General features: G+C 44.1%; 1 protein-coding gene across 1 annotated transcript in view; it reads left to right on the top strand.

Moving 5' to 3' along the window:
• Nucleotides 1-23,530, top strand: part of LOC124595178 (aquaporin-11) — a 244,824-nt gene that overhangs the window by 202,120 nt on the left and 19,174 nt on the right. The gene's annotated exons all lie outside the window — the stretch shown is intronic.

The raw sequence follows: 23,530 nt of genomic DNA, 5'->3' as shown, positions 1-23,530 counted from the left end.
AACTGAAAAGCACAAACAATTTAATGATCAGTACGTCTATTTTGTCCGAAAACAACCTTAAGATAATCCTGTTCCTGAGTGAATCTTTCCATGGAAGATTTTGAAGATACCGCACTCAGGACTTGTTCTCTCTTAAGCCCACATGTTTCTTGAGAGATGTGGATGATATTTTTATCGTTTGGCCATATAGAATGGAAGCTGCTCTTCAGTTTTTGGACCATTTTAACTGCATTCATACATCCATCAAATTTTCAATGGAAATTGAAGAAGATGGAAAGTTGTCTTGTTTGGCTGTTTTAGCATACAAAAATTAAAATGGGGCTTTACGACACAGTGTATGGCGTAAACCTATGCATTCGGACGGCTACTTTCATGCTACTAGTTGTCACCTACCGCACCAACGCACTGGAGTTCTACGTACGCTCGTCAAGAGAGTTTACGCTATTTCGGATTCTCATAATTTGACGCAGGAACTGGATTATCTTAAGGTTGTTTTCAGACAAAATGGATGTACTGACCGTCAAATTGTTCATGTTTTTCAGTTTGGACTACAGTTTGTGGGTAATATTTCTTCGAAAATTTCAAGAATGGTTATCGCCGGCTGCATATTAATTTGTCATTCATCGCTTTTTTTAGTTTGTACCGCAGGTGATGCTGATATTCTTCGCTTCGCAGAAGGCAGCCCTTTCGCTTCTCGCGCATGCGCAGCGGCCTGTTCCCGGGTATAAAGGCGCCGCCGTATCTGATGCTTCCTCAGTTCCAAAGTGACCGTGCACCTGCAATCTCACCTGAAGATGGCGGACAGTTGGACCTTCGACACAACGCGTCATCAGGACGATGAAATCCGGCTGCATACGCGTGAAGAGCATCAACATTAGTTACACAGGGAAAATCTTCCTAATCACTAATCTTCCTTCGCAGAAAAGAAATGTCCTTACCAGGCCAGCGGATGTTGTCCGGTGTATGATGGCGTTGATGGGCTCTCGCAGCGGGTGGTCCTTGGTTACGTAGATGGTGGCGCTCAAGGGTAAGAAGTTGGCGCTGGAGATGTGGATTTGGGAGCAGTATTGGTCGCTCTCGTAGAAGCTGGCGACACGGCGTGACGTCAGCACGGCGTAGTCTTCGGCCACCACCCTCTCGAGCAGCTGCGGTGTCGATGAAGAGATGCTGCACCGACTGAGTACGTTCCACAGGCGCGGGTCGTCGGCCTCCACGATGAGGGACTCCATGACCGACTGGAAGGCGAAACCGCGCGCACTCGCCAGCACCTCGTCCAAGGTGTCCACCTGGAGAATTCCACTGATTGGCCCACATTTCTGGCACAGTCTTCACGAAGACATGCCCCAGACCATAACGTTCTGCCCACAGTATTATTATTATTTATTACTACGAGAGAGAACTGGAAAGTAGCGCACAATAATTTTTTTCTCCTGGTATTGCAACTGGAATGTTGCAATTTCACGACGATATTATTTGAAATTTGAGCTACAGAGGGTATTTTATTTTCACATACAGCTACAGCTAAGGAAGCCTGAACTACGAAACAAACATGGCGTGCATATTACAGACGTCAACTTGTGAAGAGCAGTGACGTGCAGTTCGATCTTTATAGGCCAAAGCGCGTAAACTGAGTAATATTCACAGAGACATGAGTGGCGTATATAAAGGAGGACTGTGTGGGTCATAGCAGTGTCTCCAGATGGTGTCTATTCTTCAGGAGGGCCTTGTGAACCTTAGTGATTCGGCACACTCCGGGCGGCCACTAACAGCTTCGACCTCACAGACTATCGGAGCCTTTGAGGCAGCATTTTTGGACGACCGGCGTGTACAACTGCGAACCTTATTGCAACCCTTCAACAGTTCCTTGGATGGGATGTGTGATATTGTTCGTAACAAGTTGAAATTCGTAAGGTTAGTGCTCGCTGAGTGACTGAGAACCTGTCAGAAAACCACAAGGACCAGAGAATGATGACAAGCATGGATGACTTAACGCTTAGAAGGAAGGGCATCACTTTCTGAAAGGCATCGTCACTGGTAATGAATCGTGGGCGTACCACTACGCGCCTGAAACCAAGCAACTCTCTATGAAGTGGAAACATGCTGATTTCTCAGTACGAAAAAAATTCGGAGTGACTCAGTCTGCTAGGAAAGTGCTTGTGACAGTGTTCATCTACATCTACATCCACGTCTACATCCACATAGACACTCAGCAAGCCACCGTAAGGTGCTTTGCGGAGGGTACCGTGTACCACTGCTTGTCCCCTCCTGTTCCACTCGCAAACAGAGCGAGGGAAAAACGACTCTCTGTACGCCTCCGTATGAGCCCTAATATCTCGTATCTTCGTGGTCCTTACGCGCGATGTATGTTGGGGGGAACAGAATCGTTCAGTAGTCAGTTTCAAATGCCGGTCCTCTAAATTTTCTCAATAGTGTTTCCCGAAAAGAACGCCGCCTTCCCTCCAGGGATTCTCATTTGAGTTACCGAAGCATCTGCATAACAGTTAAGTTATTGGTGGAGTAAACGGGACCACTGTGAATGCTACAGCCTGTATTAAGACTTCGGTTAAGTTGCCTCGTCCCCCTCACGAAAATCGCCACAACTTTACTGCTGACGGTGTCAAACTTCTTGACAGTGCTCGCACCCATTTTGATGTCCCTGTTCGCAAGAAAATCGCCAGATTTGCGTGTGGCTTTCATCTTTCTGGTCCTGTGAAGAAATTCGTGCCGGCCAACGCTTTCCGACAGGTGCAGAAGTGAAATCAATAGTCCGTAGATGGCAATACTCTATCCAAAAGGACTTCTAGGAATGAAAGATATTCAAATTGGTACGACGATGGGAGAAATGTGTTGATAACGTTGGTTACTGTGTAGAAAACTAGGTGAGCGATATAAGTTCATTTTTGACTTTTTTGTTTTGTTACCTGCTAAACTTTTTGTTAGTAAAATTATTGTGCGTTACTTTCCGATCTTCCTTCGTACTCCCCAAGCAATAGTCGAGAAATGTTTAATCATCACGCCCATGATCATTAGTCTCAAGAAGTACAAAATGTAGTTTAAGATCACACTGTCTTGCCAACTAGTTATAGTCCAACTGCGCCGTATCACACATATTCAAGCCTCTTCTGATAAAGTCTTCACGAAGATGTTCCCTAGGCCGTAACACTGTCCCTATCTATTTTTTCCGAACTGTAAGTAGGAAAAGTTTTATCTTCCAACGTAGTCCGTCACGCCGATTATCATCCGTTCTATGAAACAGAAAATTTTGTATAAGAATGCTATCCGTTGCTAACTACTTACTGCAGTGGTCGTTAAACTGCGCCCGATGGTCGTATGCAGACCAGTCAAGTATTCATGCGCCCCGCATTTCACAGTCGTATTGTATAGTAATATTCGTCAACCAAACAACCTGTAGAGTCAAGAAAAGCCAACCAACGTTAAGAGCTTCTTAAGAATGTAGGTTGCTGCTCAGTAACAAACAAAAATACCTATAGAGTGTAATCTTAGCTGCCCACATATCACTATTAAATGATGATTTATTATGAGACAGTGACATTTAAAGATGTGCTTAATTTTGCCATTTGTGAATTCGGTTGTGAACTAAGCAAAGTTGGCTACTTACCTCAGGGAAAGATGGGTAAACAGCGCGGCCACTGCGGGATAAGAGGATATAAGATAGAGGAATGTTTTATTGTTTGTCGTCCAGTGCTGACAACTCACGGGCGTGCGCGACTGGTACCGTTCAGCTATTATCGTATAAATTTTTGCACAGAAATAATGTGGATTTGTGAATGCGCATTACAAAGGCGGTCGCCTTCAAATACGATACTTATTGTGGCAAAGAATATGAAAGTAAATTATGGCTGTTGTAATACAAAGTAATGAACAGAAGAAAAATCACACTGAAAATATTTAGTAAACATTTTCTGTAGTGTCTCACACTGCATAATGCATTTAAATATAGGTACAATGTACACAATTTTATCTTCGCTGAACATTTACTTATTGGTGATCATTCTCCGAGGAATTTGGAGGATATCGTAATTGCACGCAAAGAGGTAAAAGGGTGGATATTAGATTTATGGGAACAACTTGAAATTTTTCAAACACTTAAGGAGCAAAGGCGGCAATAGTTTAAGCGATCAACTCCAGCTTTCAAGTAGACTTTCCCTAAAGGCTTTAAGCCGCTACTTCTGGCCGCATAGCGAAGTTAATCTCCCGCTATTGGCCTCTGCGTGATGTTTGTTTTCCTTTGAATTCTATTTCCATTTATAAACCCTACTTCAATTTTATAATTTCGTATAGCATAATTTTCCATTCGTAACTACTTTCTCTACTTTATTATTTCTTTTTAATCTGCTTACATCTTTCTTAAGTAGCTTGCTCTTTTAGGTTATGCACGTTCTGCTCAATGTGATTTTACGTAGTTTTTTTCCCACGCTGTATATCTGTTTTGTATGCGCCAGCCCAATAGCTACATGAAGCACGATGTATCTGATGTCACAACATTGTTTTCGTCTTTCCTCATTGGTAATGGTGACTGGACGAACTCAGTCTCTCATAATTGCTAGAAAAGCTAAAAATGAGAATTTTAATGGGGCAAAATTTAGGTGGCCGACAGAGGACCTACTTGATTAAGAAGTAGCTGCTCCGGTCTCGAAAACTGACAATGCCCGGAAGAGCGGTGTGCTGACCACATGCCCCTCCATATCCGCATCCAGTGACGCCTATCGCCTGAGGTTGACACGGCGGTCGGTTGGTACTGTTTGGCCTTTCGGGACCTGTTCGGGCCGAGATTAAAATATTACGTCTATGTAAGACTTTTTGCTTATTATTGAGCAGGGAACAGGAAAGTTACGTTATTAAGAAGCTCTTGATGTTAGTTTGACTTTCTGGGTTCGAATGTTGCTAAGATACATATTATGTTAAACTACGGCTAACGACCACGTCTCAGATCAATTGACTGTCCAGGTCGACTTTATGAATCGACTTTTACCTTTCCGTCGCTGATAACTGGTTTTGTCGCTGTTGAAATCGAGATTCCAATCACAATCACCAACACTCTTGCTGCAGTGAGACATTGTATGAAAGAGATTTGATACTTTTCGCAGTAAAGAGCATTTGTTGTTAATAATGTCTCATTGCCATGGAAAAATTAGTAGCAACGGCCTACAGTTATTGACGTCCATAGCGTTCCTGGGTCCTGGTATGTAGTCATCTTCCTTAAAATTAAGCCCTGCTGATGTTATCCCCCAAAAGGGCAAACATGTGACAGTTTAACACAAATCACAAAGTTTATTTTAATTTGCATTACGTTTAAAAGATCCGTGGATAGCGTACATTAAAATCTGGAGACTTATGAAACCTCAAAATAAAGATACTCATAACGCTGTGAGCGTTTATGTCCTTAAAAACAGGATTGCTTTCAGCCTTCCTGACCATTGACTCTTTCACTCATTCCCTGAGAATATATTCAGGCGTTTATTTTATTGTCCTATAGCAAATGATGTAAACTGTATATGTTCCATTTCTACCATGATTTTAATAAAACATTTCATTAAAAATTTTAGGTATAAGTCACCCGTAGACGGGCGGGTCCCGCAGTGTAATTCCGAGTGTATCTTCAGCACGTACCTGTTTCTCGTAGCCAGGGTCAATGAGCATTCCCACGAAGACGCATCTGTAAACGGATCCCATTATGAAGCAACCCAACAGCCACGCACCATAGAACCGACGGAGGCGCCGAGGTGGTGCCATCGGCACGTGCATCATCACCGCCCACGTCGTCATCAAACTGCGGACACGTTAGGCGTCACAGTTCATAAGTCGTTGCTACTCTTCAGTCGCTCTTTTGTGAGGTCTGTGATACAGGCTGTTTCTGTGTGTACAGTAAGAGGTCACTTCTCTTTTCTTTCATTTTCTTTCTGATTCGCTATATGGTCCTCGTAATAATACTGCGCGTAACTAGTAATTTCCTAAATTCGATACGTAAAAGCAGGCTGTTTGACTGTCTACGGGAATTGTGTGTGTCTCAATGGCGAGAAGTCATATACGTATTGTGGAATATTATATGGCTATCATCGGTTCAGGAAACGGCATCAAAGTTGAGACTGCGTTTGTAACAGATGCAGTCGTTACAACAATCATAACGAATAAAGCAACTAGCTCTTAAATTCTTTCAATATGTTCTCTTCATTCGATGTGGTGGGTAGGATATCTCGTATTGTAGTCGCACATGGGTCTCGCACGCAATCTCTTTACATGATGCTATACACTTCTCACAAATGTCCCTAAAAATCGAATGTACAGGGTGTTTCAAAAATGACCGGTGTATTTGAAACGGCAATAAAAACTAAACGAGCAGCGATAGAAATACACCGTTTGTTGCAATATGCTTGGGACAACAGTACATTTTCAGGCGGACAAACTTTCGAAATTACAGTAGTTACAATTTTCAACAACAGATGGCGCTGCAAGTGATGTGAAAGATATAGAAGACAACGCAGTCTGTGGGTGCGCCATTCTGTACGTCGTCTTTCTACTGTAAGCGTGTGCTGTTCACAACATGCAAGTGTGCTGTGGACAACATGGTTTATTCCTTAGAACAGAGGATTTTTCTGGTGTTGGAATTCCACCGCCTAGAACACAGTGTTGTTGCAACAAGACGAAGTTTTCAACGGAGGGTTAATGTAACCAAAGGACCGAAAAGCGATACAATAAAGGATCTGTTTGAAAAATTTCAACGGACTGGGAACGTGACGGATGAACGTGCTGGAAAGGTAGGGCGACCGCGTACGGCAACCACAGAGGGCAACGCGCAGCTAGTGCAGCAGGTGATCCAACAGCGGCCTCGGGTTTCCGTTCGCCGTGTTGCAGCTGCGGTCCAAATGACGCCAACGTCCACGTATCGTCTCATGCGCCAGAGTTTACACCTCTATCCATACAAAATTCAAACGCGGCAACCCCTCAGCGCCGCTACCATTGCTGCACGAGAGACATTCGCTAACGATATAGCGCACAGGATTGATGACGGCGATATGCATGTGGGCAGCATTTGGTTTACTGACGAAGCTTATTTTTACCTGGACAGCTTCGTCAATAAACAGAACTGGCGCATATGGGGAACCGAAAAGCCCCATGTTGCAGTCCCATCGTCCCTGCATCCTCATACAGTACTGGTCTGGGCCGCCATTTCTTCCAAAGGAATCATTGGCCCATTTTTCAGATCCGAAACGATTACTGCATCACGCTATCTGGACATTCTTCGTGAATTTGTGGCGGTACAAACTGCCTTAGACGACACTGCGAACACCTCGTGGTTTATGCAAGATGGTGCCCGGCCACATCGCACGGCCGACGTCTTTAATTTCCTGAATGAATATTTCGATGATCGTGTGATTGCTTTGGGCTATCCGAAACATACAGGAGGCGGCGTGGATTGGCCTCCCTATTCGCCAGACATGAACCCCTGTGACTTCTTTCTGTGGGGACACTTGAAAGACCAGGTGCACCGCCAGAATCCAGAAACAATTGAACAGCTGAAGCAGTACATCTCATCTGCATGTGAAGCCATTCCGCCAGACACGTTGTCAAAGATTTCGGGTAATTTCATTCAGCCATATTATTGCTACGTATGGTGGATATGTGGAAAATATCGTACTATAGAGTTTCCCAGACCGCAGCGCCATCTGTTGTTGACAATTGTAACTACTGTAATTTCGAAAGTTTGTCTGCCTGAAAATGTACTGTTGTCCCAAGCATATTGCAACAAACGGTGTATTTCTATCGCTGCTCGTTTAGTTTTTATTACCGTTTCAAATATACCGGTCATTTTTGAAACACCCTGTATATAGGATGATTCATCTGCCCATACCATGTGGTTTTATGCAACCCGCAACGCTTTCAGGAACCATGTGTGAAATTTTCATATTCTCTCACTCGCCACATGTAAACCAGTAGCCCTAAAGAAGAAATGAACATGGCCTTTTTTTGGGAAGTTTAATGTTAAATTTTGTCCAAAGATATGTTTTCGCTAAAAGCGATGGTTTTCGAGTTGTACAAGAAAACCGCGTTTCCAGATCACTTGTGTGCTTTTTTCTTGAATAATTACAAAACCATGGCCTTTAGTGAAAATGAATCCTAGGACAAAATTGAACAACATTAAATCTACGACAGAAGGGTCATGTTTATTCTTCCTATAGGGCCAACACATTACGGGGAAAAAATTGGTACGCCTAGAAAGACGACATTGATTTTGATCTGATGATGGCACGTGTCCCCTTGGGAATAGTGGATGTAGTAGTAAAGGTTTCAGCATTGTCCCTAGTGGCATAACTACCAGGACGCTACCTTTGTCTATCCTTCAACAGGAAACGCTCACAGCCCGAAGGCTCACTGCGGTGCAAACGTGTGAAGCAAGCAGGCATCCCTGCCGCAGAGACACACTAGTGCTCCCTACGAGCGAATTTGAAAAACGTCAAACAGTGGCCTTCCGAGTGGTGGGATGGTCCTTTCGGAGAACTGCCACACTAGTTGGACCTGCTGCTGCGGTGCAGTGATACTGGTACCAGTGGTCACGTGAACATTCTCATACCACACGAGGATCTGGACGTCCACGTAGCGTAGACGCCCACCACAATCGTCATAAGGGCAGCAGTGGCAGATCGTGCAGCTACCACATCACAGATAAGAGGGCTTGTCAGTCCAGACGTGTGGACACGAAATGTTAACAAACGGTTATTAGCAGTAGGACCACCTCTAGCCTGTCTTCCACTTACGCCACAGCATCGACTTGCACTGCTCGGCTTGTGCTGTCAGAGGTTCACTTGAAAGATGGAATGGCGTGCCATACTCTTCAGCGATGAAAGCAGATTCCGCCTGCACTGAAGTGATTGTCATTTGCGCGTTCGATGCAGACATGGTGAGCACTGTCTCGTAGCGTGCATTGGTCCAAAACACTCTGACCCCAACCCACGCCTTATAATCTAAGGTGCTATAGGCTACAATTCTCGTTCACGTCTAGTGTTTCGAAAATGTTGTTTGACAACATCAATCTTGTCCGCCGTATCTGCTATCAAATTATGCTCCCCTTGCATTAAAAGATTTAATGAAATTAAATAATTGGTGATATAGACCATAAAGATGTTGTCACTGCTCTGTTTACCCTTAATACACTTATTTCCTTAATGATGATCTTAAGTTCAACCAACATACGCTCTTGTTAAAAAAAATGGTTCCAATGGCTCTGAGCACTATGGGACTTAACTTCTGAGGTCATCAGTCCCCTTGAACTTACAACTACTTAAACCTAACTAACCTAAGGACGTCACACGCATCCATGCCCGAGGCAGGATTCGAATCTGCGACCGTACCAGTCGCGCGGTTCCACACTGTAGAGGCTAGAACCGCTCGGCCACTTCGGCCGGCTCTAGTTTTTCTCGAGGCGACGCTAACCAGCACTCTGTACGTGCAGAATGTTGTTAGACCCATTCTTTTGCCGTTCTTGCAGTTGCAAATTGATTAATTGTTCCAACAGGATAATGCTCTCCCATACCTTGCTTGTGCAACAAGTGCAGCAACTTCCCTGTCCAGTGCGATCTCCAGACTTGTCTGCAATCGAGCACGTGTGGAATATGATGGCACAAGAAGTGGTTGGTGCAACTCTTCAACCAACAACTGTTACAGAACTATGTGAGCAAGTGTTGCAGGCGTGGTAAAACGTATCCTTGGACAGTATTCGCCATCTGTAAAATTGACTGGATGCCAGAGTCAGTGCCTGCATTGCCGCCCGTGGGGGCTACACCACATAATATTAAAGGTGTTTCAGCATGGATAGACACCTGGTACCTCAGAATCGTCTATGCTGCTGATCTGTAAATGTAATCATTTCCTGTATCCGTATGGAAAAATAAATCTTGAGTGAATTGGTAACCTCTAAAATGGTGTACTAATTCTTTTCTGGTTACAATGAAATGAACACCCTTAGCTGCTTACAGGCGTTGACATACGTCAACAAGGACAGATGAAATGTGTGCCCCAACTGGGAATCGAACCCGAGATCTCCTGCTTACATGGCAGACGCTTTATCCATCTGAGCCACCGAGGACACAGAACTTAGCGCGACTGCAGGGATTTATCTCTGGCACGCCTCCCGCGAATCCCACATTCTCAACGTATTGTCCCGCACTACATTCGTAGTGCCCCCGCCCATTATAATTACTCGCGGCGCGTTGCCGATTCCCGTAAGAGAACAGATACCATCTTAGTGAATATATCTTTTCTGGTTGTATGTAGCTAGTGAAATAACATGAAAATCTTGTGGGGGTATTTGAAGGCATTGCGGGTTGCGGGAAACCCTTTGGTAGGGGCAGCTGAATCACTCTTTATAAGGCAACCACAGCAACTCCCAGAATTCAGGCGTTCTATACGAACACGATGGTGACACTCGTCGAAAGATCGAGGTTTTATTCTGAAGTGACGCGCAAGAAGGTGAATGGTGCAACGTACCATCTGAGGAGACAGCTGTCGTTGCCGGAGTAGCGCAGGAAGAGTGCGGCGAGCACGGAGGCGGCTACGACGCAGCCCCAGCAAGGGGGCGGCATGGCTTCGGTGACGATGCACCAGCGCTGCCTTGCCCGGGCGTGTCGCACCACCCACACTACGCCATCCATGACGTGCGGGAAGGTGGCGTCGAGCGCGGACAGGCGGCCGTGCACCAGCAGGAAGGCGCCGAGCGCCGCGTCGGCCCGGCCCGCAGCCACGGCTCCCAGCGCGCCGCTGCCGGAGCCGCTCGGCAGCGCGTGGCCGCGGCCGCCCACCTCCTCTGCAGGCGACAGCGCCACCCCAGCACCCAGGCCCCGCTGCACCATCTCCAGCATCTGGCGCCAAAGTTACCGCTATACTCAGTCTAGATCTGCACTCCACAAGCCAGAAAGTAATTGAGGGAGCCTACGGTTTGACGTCCGGTAGGCGTCGAGGTCCTTAGAGATAAACAGCAAACTCCCATTGTGGAAGAATGGGGAAAGAAGTCGGCCGTGCACCATAAGCGGGTTAGGGAAATCTCAGAAAACCTAAATTTGGTAAGCCAAACGGGAATTACACTACTGGCCATTAAAATTGCTGCACCAAGAAGGTGACGTGCTACAGACGTGAAATTTAACCGACAGGAAGAATATGCTGCGATATGCAAACGATTAGCTTTTCACAACATTCACACAAAGTTGGCGCCGGTGGCGACACCTACAACGTGCTGATATGAGGAAAGTTTCCAACCGATTTCTCATACACAAACAGCAGTTGACCGGGGTTGCCTGGTGAAACGTTGTTGTAATGCCTCGTGTAAGGAGGAGAAATGCGTACCATCACGTTTCCGACTTTGGTAAAGGTCGGATTGTAGCCTATCGGGATTGCGGTTCATCGTACATCGGCATTGCTGCTCGCGTTGGTCGAGATCCAATGACTGTTAGCAGAATATGGAATCGGTGGGTTCAGGAGGGTAATACGGAACGCCGTGCTGGATCCCGACGGCCTCGTATCACTAGCAGTCGAGATGACAGGCATCTGCATGGCTGTAACGGATCGTGCAGCCACGTCTTGATCCCTGAGTCAACAGACGGGGACGTTTGCAAGACAACAACCATCTACACGAACACTTTGACGACGTTTGCAGCAGCATGGACTATCAGCTCTGAGACCGTGGCTGCGGTTACCCTTGACGCTGCATCACAGACAGGAGCGCCTGCGATGGTGCACTCAACGACGAACCTGGGTGCACCAATGGCAAAACGTCATTTTTTCTGATGAATCCAGATTCTGAAACTTCCTGGCAGATTAAAACTGTGTGCCCGACCGAGACTCGAACTCGGGACCTTTGCCTTTCGCGGGCAAGTGCTCTACCATCTGAGCTACCGAAGCACGACTCACGCCCGGTACTGACAGCTTTACTTCTGCCAGTATCTCGCCTCCTACCTTCCAAACTTTACAGAAGTTCTCCTGCGAACCTTGCAGAACTAGCACTCCTGAAAGAAAGGATATAGCGGAGACATGGCTTAGCCACAGCCTGGGGGATGATTCCAGAATGAGATTTTCACTCTGCAGCGGAGTGTGCGCTGATATGAAACTTCCTGGCATTCTGGAAACATCCCCCAGGCTGTGGCTAAGCCATGTCTCCGCTATATCCTTTCTTTCAGGAGTGCTAGTTCTGCAAGGTTCGCAGGAGAACTTCTGTAAAGTTTGGATGGTAGGAGGCGAGATACTGGCAGAAGTAAAGCTGTGAGTACCGGGCGTGAGTCGTGCTTCGGTAGCTCAGATGGTAGAGCACTTGCCCGCGAAAGGCAAAGGTCCCGAGTTCGAGTCTCGGTCGGGCACACAGTTTTAATCTGCCAAGAAGTTTCATATCAGCGCACACTCCGCTGCAGAGTGAAAATCTCATTCTGAATCCAGATTCTGTTTACAGCATCATGATGGTCGCATCCGTGTTTGGCGATATCGCGGTGAACGCACATAGGAAGCGTGTATTCGTCATCGCTATACTGGCGTATCACCCTGCGTGATGTTATGGGGTGCCACTGGTTACACGTCTAGGTCACCTCTTGTTCGCATTGACGGCACTTTGAGCAGTGGACGTTACATTTCAGATGTGATACGACCCCTGGCTCTACCCTTCATTCGATCCCTGCGAAACCCTACATTTCAGCAGGATAATGCACGACCGCATGTTGCAGGTCCTGTACGGGCCTTTCTGGATACAGAAAATATTCGACTGCTGCCATGGCCTGCACATTCTCCAGATCTCTCAGTAACTGAAAACGTCTGGTCAATGGTGGCCGAGCAACTGGCTCGTCACAATACGCCAGTCACTACTCTTGATGAACTGTGGTATCGTGTTGAAGCTGCATGGGCAGCTGTACCTATACACGCCATCCAAGCTCAGTTTGACTCAATGCCCAGGCGTATCAAGGCCGTTATTACGGCCAGAGGTGGTTGTTCTGGGTATTGATTTCTCAGGATCTATGCACACAAATTGCGTGAAAATGTAATCACATGTTCTAGTATAATATACTTGTCCAGTGAATACCCGTTTATCATCTGCATTTCTTCTTGGTGTAGCAATTTTAATGGCCAGTAGTGTACATAAGACGAATACGAATAAAGTGTCTCACCACTGGGAGACCTCGTTCGTTATGTATGATGATGACACAGACACTAAATTGAGCTGACAAAAGGCAAGGGATACCTCGTAATATCGTGTTGTACTTCCTTTTACTCGGTGTAGTGGAGCCACTCGAGATGGTATGGACTCAACAAGTCGTTCAAAGTCCTCTGCAAAAATATTGAGCTATGCTGTCTCTATAGTCGTCTATAGTCGTCCATAACAGCAAAAGTGTTACTGGTGCAGGATGTTGTACACGAACTGACCTCTATATTATGTCCCATATATGTTCGATGGGATTCATGTCGGTGACCTGGGTGGCCAAATCATCCGCTCAAATGTCCAGAATGTTCTTCAAACCAAGTGACAACCACTGTGGCCCAGTGACATGGCGCATTGTCATCCACAAAAATTCCATCGTTGTTTGGGAACTTGAAATCTATGCATTGTTGCAGATGGTTTCCAAGTAATCGAGCATAACCATTTCTAGTTAAATATCGACAAAAGGATCGAGTTCATTCCACGTAAACACAGCTGAAACCATTACGGTGCAACCACCAAGCTGTATAGTGTCTTGTTGACAACTTGGGTCCATGGCTTCGTGGGTTCTGCGTCACACTGCAACCTTACCAGCAGCTCTTACCAACTGAAATCGGGACTCATCTGTCCAGGCCAGGGTTTTCCAGTAGTCTATGATCCAACCGATATGGTCATGCCTCCAGGAGAGGCGCTGCAGGCTATGTCGTGCTGTTAGCACTTGCATCGGTCGTCTGCTGCCATAAACGCCAAATCCCGACACACTGCCCTAACGGATACATCCATCGCACGTCCGACATTGATGTCTGTGTTTATGTTTATTTGTTTGTTTCACGCAGTGTTGCTTGTCTGTTAGCGCTGAGAACTCTATGCAAAAGCTGCTGCTCTCTGTCATTAAGTGAAGGTCGTCGACCACCGCGTTGTCCGTGGTGCTTGGGAAAAGGTAAGGCCTGAAATATGGTATTCTTGACACTGTGGATGTCAGTTTGGTTTTCAGAAAGGTCTTCTAACAGAAAATGCTATATATGCTTTCAATGATCAAATATGAATTGCTCTGAATAACCGAACCTCACCCATTGGGATAGTTTTTGATCTCTCAAAGAGAGATGCGTGAATCGTGGAATTCGTTGTGGTATGAGTGGGACAGTGCACAAACCGTTTAATTCATATTTAGCCGTAAGAATGCAGAAGGCTGAAATTAACAGTACAGATAGTCTGCTAAAATCAGCAGAGTCCTCTGATTGGTGAGGTATCAAGACCCACGGGGTACAGTCCTAGATCCCTTATTGATCTTAATATATATTAATGACTTTCCACTCTGTATTCATGAAGATGAAAAGCTAGGTATTTTTGCTGATGATACAAGTATAGTAATCACACCCAGAAACAAGAATTAGGTGAGGAAATTGTAAGCAATGTCCTTCAGAAAATTATTAAGTGGTTCTCTGCAAATGGACTCTCACTAAAATTGGAGAAAACACAGTATGTGCAGTTATGTACACTAAATGATAACCGTTGGTAAATATAGACTTTGAACGGAAGTCTGTTACTAAAGCAGAATATTCAAAATTTCTGGGTGCATGCACTGATGAGAAATTGAAATGGAAGGAACACTTCGATGATCTGCTGAAACGGTTAGATTCAGCTACGTATGCTATTTGGGTTATTGCAAATTTTGGTGATAAACAGATCAGTAAATTAGCCTACTGTGCCTATTTTCATTCACTGCTATCATATGGCATAATATTTAGGGGTAATTCATCATTAATAGACAAAGTATTCATTTCACAAAAGCGTGCAATCAAACAATAGCTTGAACCCACCCAAGATCATCTTGCAGACATTTATTTAAAGAACTCCGGATATTCACAATATCTTAGCAACACATATATTCACTTATGGAATTTCTTATTAATAACCCATCCCAGTTCAAAAACAATAGCGAACTGCATAGTTACAACACTAGAAGAAAAGATGATCTTCACTATTCTGTGTTGAATCTCACTTTGTCACAGAAAAGGATGAATCATGCTGCCACAAAAATCTTTGGTCGTTCGTCAAATAGCATTGAAAGTCTGACAGATATCCAAACAACATTTAAAAACAAATTGAAATAACTTCTGAATGACAACCGCTTCTACTCAATAGATGAATTTTTAGATATTAAATAGTGACTGTAAAAAAAGTAAAAAAATATAATAAAATTATGTTGTGTAGTGAAAACTTATGGTTAACTGACACGTTCCACGTCTTTACGAAATGTCGTATTCATGATATATGCAACAAATAATAATGGAATGGAATGGATAAATGCCACAAGCCACAGGAAGAGAAACACCTTATTTCCCACAGAAGCAACATGGTTTAGTCATGCATTAATAAGCCTCACCAAGCCCGTTTGTATGGTCAATACCTCCTACCACTATCAAGAGCTATAGACTGGCATCTACAACCACTGTATTTGAAACAGTCAAAACTCTTTAATTTGCGATGAAAAAAATAGTTTGTCTGTGACTCACATTTAATGTCTCTAGAGGACTGGAACAGTTTTTCTGTGAGGAACAACACAAAATCCCGTGGCCACCATTCATCGTTTTTATACCATTTACCTAGAAAAACAGGTTATTTTGAATAATGAAAGTAGCTCTACACCACATTATGCGATTGTTCATATTATTCTGTCCAACCCCTGTGGACAGATCATATTCGAGATGAGCTATTTTGTAATAACGATATATTAAAAAGTATCTTTTTGCAGTGTTATCAAGTTTAGCAACTGCACTTCAGTTCCTCTCGTTGTGTACTTACCTTGAAGTCCAAGCCATCGTAAATAATCGTCCTCCCGTCTCGAGACCTCTTTTGGATGATGTACGGAGGTTCCTCCTTAGCGAAGACCTTCAGCGGGCAACCGTGTAGGTCCATGAGCATTTCGTTTGGAAACAGATCAGAATTACTCACAAAGTGGTTAGGATTTCCAGAGGACCAAGAACCCAGTTGCCTACTAGATACTGTAGAACAACCGCTATTAGGATCATAAATTACAGGAGAGTGTACCCTCATTGTGAATTCCCCGTGTCGGTAACTAGACTCTAGCACAATAGCGTTAACAACATTCTTTTCCCAAAGCACTCTGAAGATGTCTGAGAAACGCGTGGTAGGAGCGTCCTGTGGAAGCACCAACACGAATTTTGCCCTTGCATTCCAGTGTGAGGAGGAATGTAGTTGCCTCATCGCCTGGATAGTGTCCATTATGGCGTCATTGTAAAGAAGAATGACATAAACCTGTGGTGTCGACTCACCCCAGAAGCGCTCCGTCTCATTTCCGTTACTGGTTCTGACAATCATGATCGGGTGTGGAAACGGGAAGATCGAAACATGCCTGTAGTCTGACGCAACTAGAACAACCAAACTGGAAGGGTATGTTAGAATTGCTCTCACGCCGATCCATAGCGACTCGTCCGTATTGGACACGTAGAGGGAGGCTACCGCTACTGTCGCAAAATACAGAACGGTGACAGTTGCGAGAATCATTGTCAATAACGTACGTCCTTCTGTCTACTGCGATAAACGACCAACTAAATGGAAGTCAAAATAAGCCTTAGTGGTGATGCTGCTACTACACCAAACTAGAGCAAACCCATGAGGACCCAACGTTAGACCATGATATCTTCGATATTTACAAAAATTCTGAACCACTGCCCTATACTTTCAGTAGCAGCTGTCACAACTTACAACCAGTTGACTATTTAAGGAAATGAGAAGTCAACATTACAGCATTCTCAAGTAGCAAATGGCGTTCAGACTCAAGCTCCAAGACGTTTCTGACTGTTGGAATACAGACTTTACTGTTCCGAAGTAATACACTAGGCTCTTTTGTCAGCCAAATGCGTCAGTTTTTTAACCGTCCGGTTAATGGCAATGCTACATTAACTTTAATTTTCCATCACTTTTTGTTGCCACAAAGTGAACCGATAAATTGTAGCCTGGGTGACGCACAATTTTTCCACAGGGACTACTCGACGTCAGCCTGTCGGTACGAGAAAGATGCAATCCACGGTCGGGCGATAAAACATGGCTTTTATCCATTGTCTTAATTGCAGAGGGGAGAAGTGTACCTCCATATCATGATCTCAAGAGTGCTGTGAACACATGTATTCCCCAGTGCACGTGCATTCTACGAGGAATTGTGTATATGGGTTCTTATCAGTAAGACGCTTCACAGTCGACAATGAATGAGTAATTGCTTCAGTAGCTGCTACTATAATGAAGTCAAATTCACGACTTTGTGTCCATCAAATTCAGTCTCGTTGTCTTGAATGTTTCAAATATCTTATTTCACAACAGAGTGTTAAAAGCGTACCGCAACCAGAATATAAATTAACCGTAACTATAATATTAATCAAGAAAACATCACAAATATCACGATAACTTTAAAAGTTATAAACTTCGTCAAATTGCAGAACGTATGACATGGTATGAATAATGCACGAAAACACAGCTCCAGGATGGTGTTAAAATTATGAACGTCTCCGATGCAGCACAGACTTCAACACAGGGTGTCATTCCCACTAGCAGCAAGATAATTCAAAAAACTAAAACCGAAACGTGAAGAAATTGTTGAGTGTACATCGCAGCGTACCACGACATACGCACTCTCCTTTGTTTAGGGCTGAGCACTGCACATGTGACTGGTCGCCTCATCCATGTATCACTTTCACGAAGCCTGCGACATTCCACATTCAATGTACGAACTCATGTGCGTCACAACTTAGTGTAAGGCTTTAGAGTTGACGCCACTTGGGTGGCTTGTACTCAGGTGCTTTAAGTGTAACTATCCCTCGTCAGTAAAGGAAGTAATGTGAGTTTTATGGCACTGTTGTTGATGATGATTATGATGATGAGAGAAGAAAGAGTAGAAAGAAAGAGTCGTAAGAAAGAGCCGTGTGGAGTTGTTGGCTAGAAGACTCCATGAGACAGATCCAGCCTCATATTTGACAGATTTACTTCCTTCTTTACACACTAAGTGTGAGAAATGTATCTTAGGCACATAAGTTAAGTTTAGGTGACTGTTATGAGTGCGTTTTAAGTTTTAGCTGTCGTGTTTCTATTGCTAACAGCTGTGAGAGAGGAAAGGTGCAGGCTCAATGCCGCTGCCAGCTTATAGCACACTCCCCTGTGATTGCACAAATGGGGTCGCCGAACTTATCGTCTCCATATGAAGCACGGATCACCATCAACAGCGTCACGTAAAGTCTGGCTTTCAGGAACTGCAAACCATCACTTGCACTCCGCTGACTGGAGATTAAATTGTTTTCAATATCGTGATTTGAAATGGCTGCCTCTGGGTCAAGAGCCACAGCACAAGCGTGCGTTGTCGACCGCGGCTACGGTGACGTGTTCGAAATTAGATGATAACAAGTTTCCGTTGGTGATAGAGAGGCAGCCCTTAGCTTGGATGGATTCGCAAACCTGTTTCTATGAGTAATTACAGCAGGTATCAATCACTGCCAAGCGTAGAAGTCCTTGGCTAAGATTTCTGGCTGTCGTACCTAAGGCTAGAAATTGTTTTCGCTGTTTTTCAAGGACCTGGTCCCGTATCTTTCAATAAGACGTGTCGATAATCTACCAGGGGTCCTCCATCGATATCATTCTACGACGCTTATTTTCCCAGTTTCCTCTGCTCGCAGCAACTGCCTCCGACACGCAATAACACAATTGTCTGATACCTAAAAATTGCCCAAGCTGAATACGGCGCCGTTAGTTTGCATAATGGAAATTTTGTGAAAACTGCCGTGCGATAAAGGTATTCGCCTTCCACGTCATTTACTCAGTTTTCCCAAGTTATTGCTGTTTTAATGATAATTCTTTGATTTATGGATATTATTGTATTTCCTTGTTTCTTTAACTGTACCTTTAAGGAGTGTACTTACGATTAACTTTATACAAGCCTGGAAACAGGTCTGTCGTCCAATATTCGATGAGTTTGTCAGACTCCATAGTTTCTTTTGTTTCCTCCTTGTGTTGTATATAATAATTTCTTCCCCCTTCTATGGCACAGGCAATCTCATTTAGGTTTCTTCGCGGATTCACTACATTACTTGAGCCAAATAGGAGGTTGGTTCTGCGAATAAATCCAAAGCTAATCTCCTTCTTTTGTGACCTTGGTCCGACTCCTCCCTCTGCGAAACGGGACTGAAAAAGTACACTTGGTTGATGCTGTATTTGTCAGCAACATTATCAGCTCTTTTCCGAAGCAGGGCGTGTTCGGAGAAGAAAGTTTTCGTTGATGATTCCCTTTTCGTGCTCATTTGGTAAATAGTTTGTTGTATTCTTGCGATATAGAGATGTACATTACATTCGAAAAAGCCGTGTTCCTTGGCATAAACGAAATTTACATAACACTAAAGTAAGATCTAAACAATTATTCCATTGTGTATAACATTTACTAACAAAGCTAGCATGAGTTTTGTATTGTGACTAACACGCATGACAGATTAGCACTGATAAGTAATTCGCAGCATTCATCATAGGTTGCGATTGAAACACAGTGCAAGATTAAGGCAAAGTCAGACAAATCTCCGTCAGTTCATGATCAGAGATTTGAGTACCTTGAGCAACAGCTATTAACCTTACGTTGAAATGACGTCACTAACACATGTAGAATAAAATGTGTAGACATGTACTGGATTATAAGTAAAAAGTAACACTCACTAATTAACATTTTTTGGTGTTCTTACCCCTGCATACTGAAATCAATTTTGCATATGACAAGGAACACATACCAACAATTTTTTGCTGCAAAACGTACATCGATTTTTGATTGCCAAATCGTTAGTACTGGTCTATGTATTAACACACAGTTTGGTCAGCAGGCGTGTCTTTGTAAGTTAGGATCCAGTCGCTTCTCGAAATTATCTGTAACAGCATTTGAGCTGTACTTCATTCTTACCACAAGCATGGCACACAAAGTCACGGATAATACGTAGCAGAGTACGCTTCTAATGAACTTGTTACGAGTGGACGGTAAACGCTGGACGAAAAGATACATTATCTAATTAGTATCACACCGTATTTTTTCCTAATAGCGAAAACATATAAGCTGCCATTGTGGCTTCCTGACCACGTGAGTTATCTTAGATTAATTTCGTAAGTTGTCTTGTGGAAAAACTTTAAACCGAAATTTCCCAAGTCTTGTTTACACAAATCTCTGTTCTCCTCTGCTTTATGCTGTGCTAAAAATGTCTCATCGAATGAAACCCAGTGTTGCGTCAGCTCTCGACAGAATACCACAATCGGTTTTTTCTATATCATCCGATTAAAATCCTTTACGCACATAATACTTCTTGGTCTAGTTCCACTCAGGCCAAGTGGTGACGTACACAGCAAGCGCACTTTTTGTTGTCCCCTCAGCTTCCTAGTACTCAACTAGCAGAAGCTTTAAGACTCCGGGCGGGTAGTGCTCCTGTCTCTGATCATGGCTAACCTTTGCCATCAAAATATCAGCCCGCTGTAGAGCATTTTCGACCAATGGTTGATGCCGTGTTAGCTTCGAATCGTATGTCAGAGTGAATTATGAAGAGAAAAAAATTATCGTTCGTTATTTCTTCATATCTCTTTAACTTTTGCACATTCTCGCTACGATTTACATATCCAACGTTTCAGAAAATGCATTTGAAAGCAATCCAAAAGTGCAGCCATAAAGGAATATTAGAATTCAGCTTGACACCAAAGATATTAAGCGATAAAGTGCTAAGGAAATAAATACTAAAATGAAGGATATGTTTGTGGAAGGTTTCTGCATAATTATTTCTGTAATGAAATGAGTAATGGAAGATACTAATATTAATGCAAACGATAATGCCGTTTTTGGAGCTATAATTCCTTTCCACAAATTGACACTGATTCCAGAAGGTTCTATGAAATGCATCTTGCTTTGTGCGCTGACGATATTTGTCAATATATAAACAGAAGACCCCAGAGTGATCCCATGTTCCCTGACTCCAGGAAGCCTTCGGTACAGTTCCACAAGATTACGCAGTATGCAATACGCGCGCTTATGGAATACCTGAACATTTGTATGATCAGACTGAATACATCCCTGCAAAACCTCAGTAGCCGCCTCAATGGAAAGATTTCATAAGAAGCGAAAGTTCCATCAGGCATACCTCGAGGTAGGGTGGCGGGGCCGTTACTCTTCACAAGGTACTCTCATACAGACGATCTGTCAGATGGCGTCTGTCACTTTATCAAAGTATTCGAGGGCAACGCCGCAATGCACTTAAACATACAGTCATTAGACAATTATTACAGTATGCAAGGACCGTGAAGACGATTAGCACGCAATGGACATACGATATTAAGCCCAAACATTCGTATTGCAGTGTGCGTAAACAGACGAAATATCCGTCATCGTTTAACTGCACGATGACTGATCAGACGCAGCCATCAAATACACACCTGACAAAGAAACTGAAGCACCCAGAAGAGAACTTCTGGTGCCAGTGTAACTTCGTACACGTACAGGCCGTCAACGTCAACGAGTATACAAGTTACTAGAGCTGCATTATTGTGTGACAGATAAAACGGTCACCACAGCGGTTGTTCGTGTGTAGTGTTGTTACCACGCCTGTATCAAGGAGTGTGAACAAAGTGAGACGTTGAGTGATCACAGTGCAGGACGCGGCGATGCCTATTTTCGTGTCAGACAGCGCTAACAGCACATGACAGAGTTTGAAAGGGGTCTCATAGTTGGTCTTCATTTGGCTGGCTGGTCGAATAGTGCAACTTAGGGACATTTGGACGTGTTAGTGGCCTTATACTGGACAACAAAGGAACGTGAGGACAGACATGCTCGCCGTCAAGGTTCCGGCCGGTCGCGTCTGATCACCACGAGGGAGGATCGCTGAACTGTACACCAAGCACATCGAAACTCTTCCACATCTGCGCCTCCTTATTATGTGCAATATTCTGTGCCATCCCCTACCACTGCTCGGAGAATAGCAGCAATAGGTTAGTTAGGTTTAAGTAGCTCTAAGTCTAGGGTACTCATGACCTCAGATGTTAAGTCCCATAGTGCCTAGAGCCATTTGAACCATTTTATTTCCCGGTCATGGCATCGCTCCAGTCACGGCAGTTTGTGTTGCTGGAGTGATCCCATGACCGGTAAATCAAATGGTTCAAATGGCTCTAGGCACTATGGGACTTAACATCTGAGGTCATGAGTCCCCTAGACTTACAGCTACTTAAACCTAACTAGCCTAAGGACATCACTCACATCCATGCCCGAGGCAGGATTCGAACTTGCGACCGTAGCAGCAGTAGCGCGGTTCCCGACTGGAGCGCCTAGAACCGCATGACCGGGAAGCGTAGACAGCCGATGAGTGGCGTCTCAGCGTGTTCAGTTGTGAATTGCAGTTCTGTGCATACCTGGATGACCATTGTAGGCGAATATGACGGCGAACTGTGGAGATGTACCTTCATTCCAATATTTTGGAGAAGCACAGTAGTGTTACTCCTGACGTCATGCGTATGTGGGGCCTTCGGGTATGACTTCAAGTCACGCTTGGTAGCGATCACACCACACTTCATCACGGATATCCTGTGTGCTAATGGTTTTCCCCGTCAGCTGACAGTATCGTAACGCACTTTTTGAACAGATAAATGTTCATCCACGCATGTCTTTGTCTGTATGAACTGTCTGCATGATGGTGAGATAATCTCGTGACCATCTAGATCTGGAGATCTATCCCTGATAGAACAAGTGTGAGACCAACTCAGACGTTAAACTTCTCCCAGTGCCACTATCCAGGATATCAAGTACCAGTAGCTACAGTTGTGGACCAGCTTTCCTCAGTAGAGGATACAACGGATTTATCACAGCCTTCCAGATCGAATCAGTGCGTGCATACATTACAGAACGCATGCAATGTAATATTCATAAGTGGGTTATACTGCCAAGTTCCTGGTAACTTTCACTCGATATTTTAATCACTGATATATCATATACCATCTCAACCCCTAAAGTTTTACTTCGTTTGTTTTGTTAGGCAGTGAGGGAATGATTCAATGTAGAATGTCTAGCTAAGCTTAGCCGTGAAGAAGGAAGATTTCGACATGAGATTTGTAGGTAGAATACTACAGAAGTGTACAATACACTGAATAGAATGTTGCTCTTGTTCGACCGATTCTTGAGCTTTGTGGACCATTGATATGAAATTGGTACAACGAAAAAGATAGAGAAGATTCAAAGAAGAGATTTACGGTTTGATCTTACGGTTCGGTCAGCGTAAAAGCGTCAAATAATTTCTTAGTAAATTACTGTGGTAGATACTACAAGGTACACGTTGT

The sequence above is a fragment of the Schistocerca americana genome, chromosome 2, assembly GCF_021461395.2.
Source record: "Schistocerca americana isolate TAMUIC-IGC-003095 chromosome 2, iqSchAmer2.1, whole genome shotgun sequence".
In the NCBI taxonomy this organism is placed as follows: domain Eukaryota; kingdom Metazoa; phylum Arthropoda; class Insecta; order Orthoptera; family Acrididae; genus Schistocerca; species Schistocerca americana.
The sequence above is the reverse complement of the archived record's forward strand: the minus strand, read 5'-3'. Positions and strand labels throughout refer to the sequence as shown.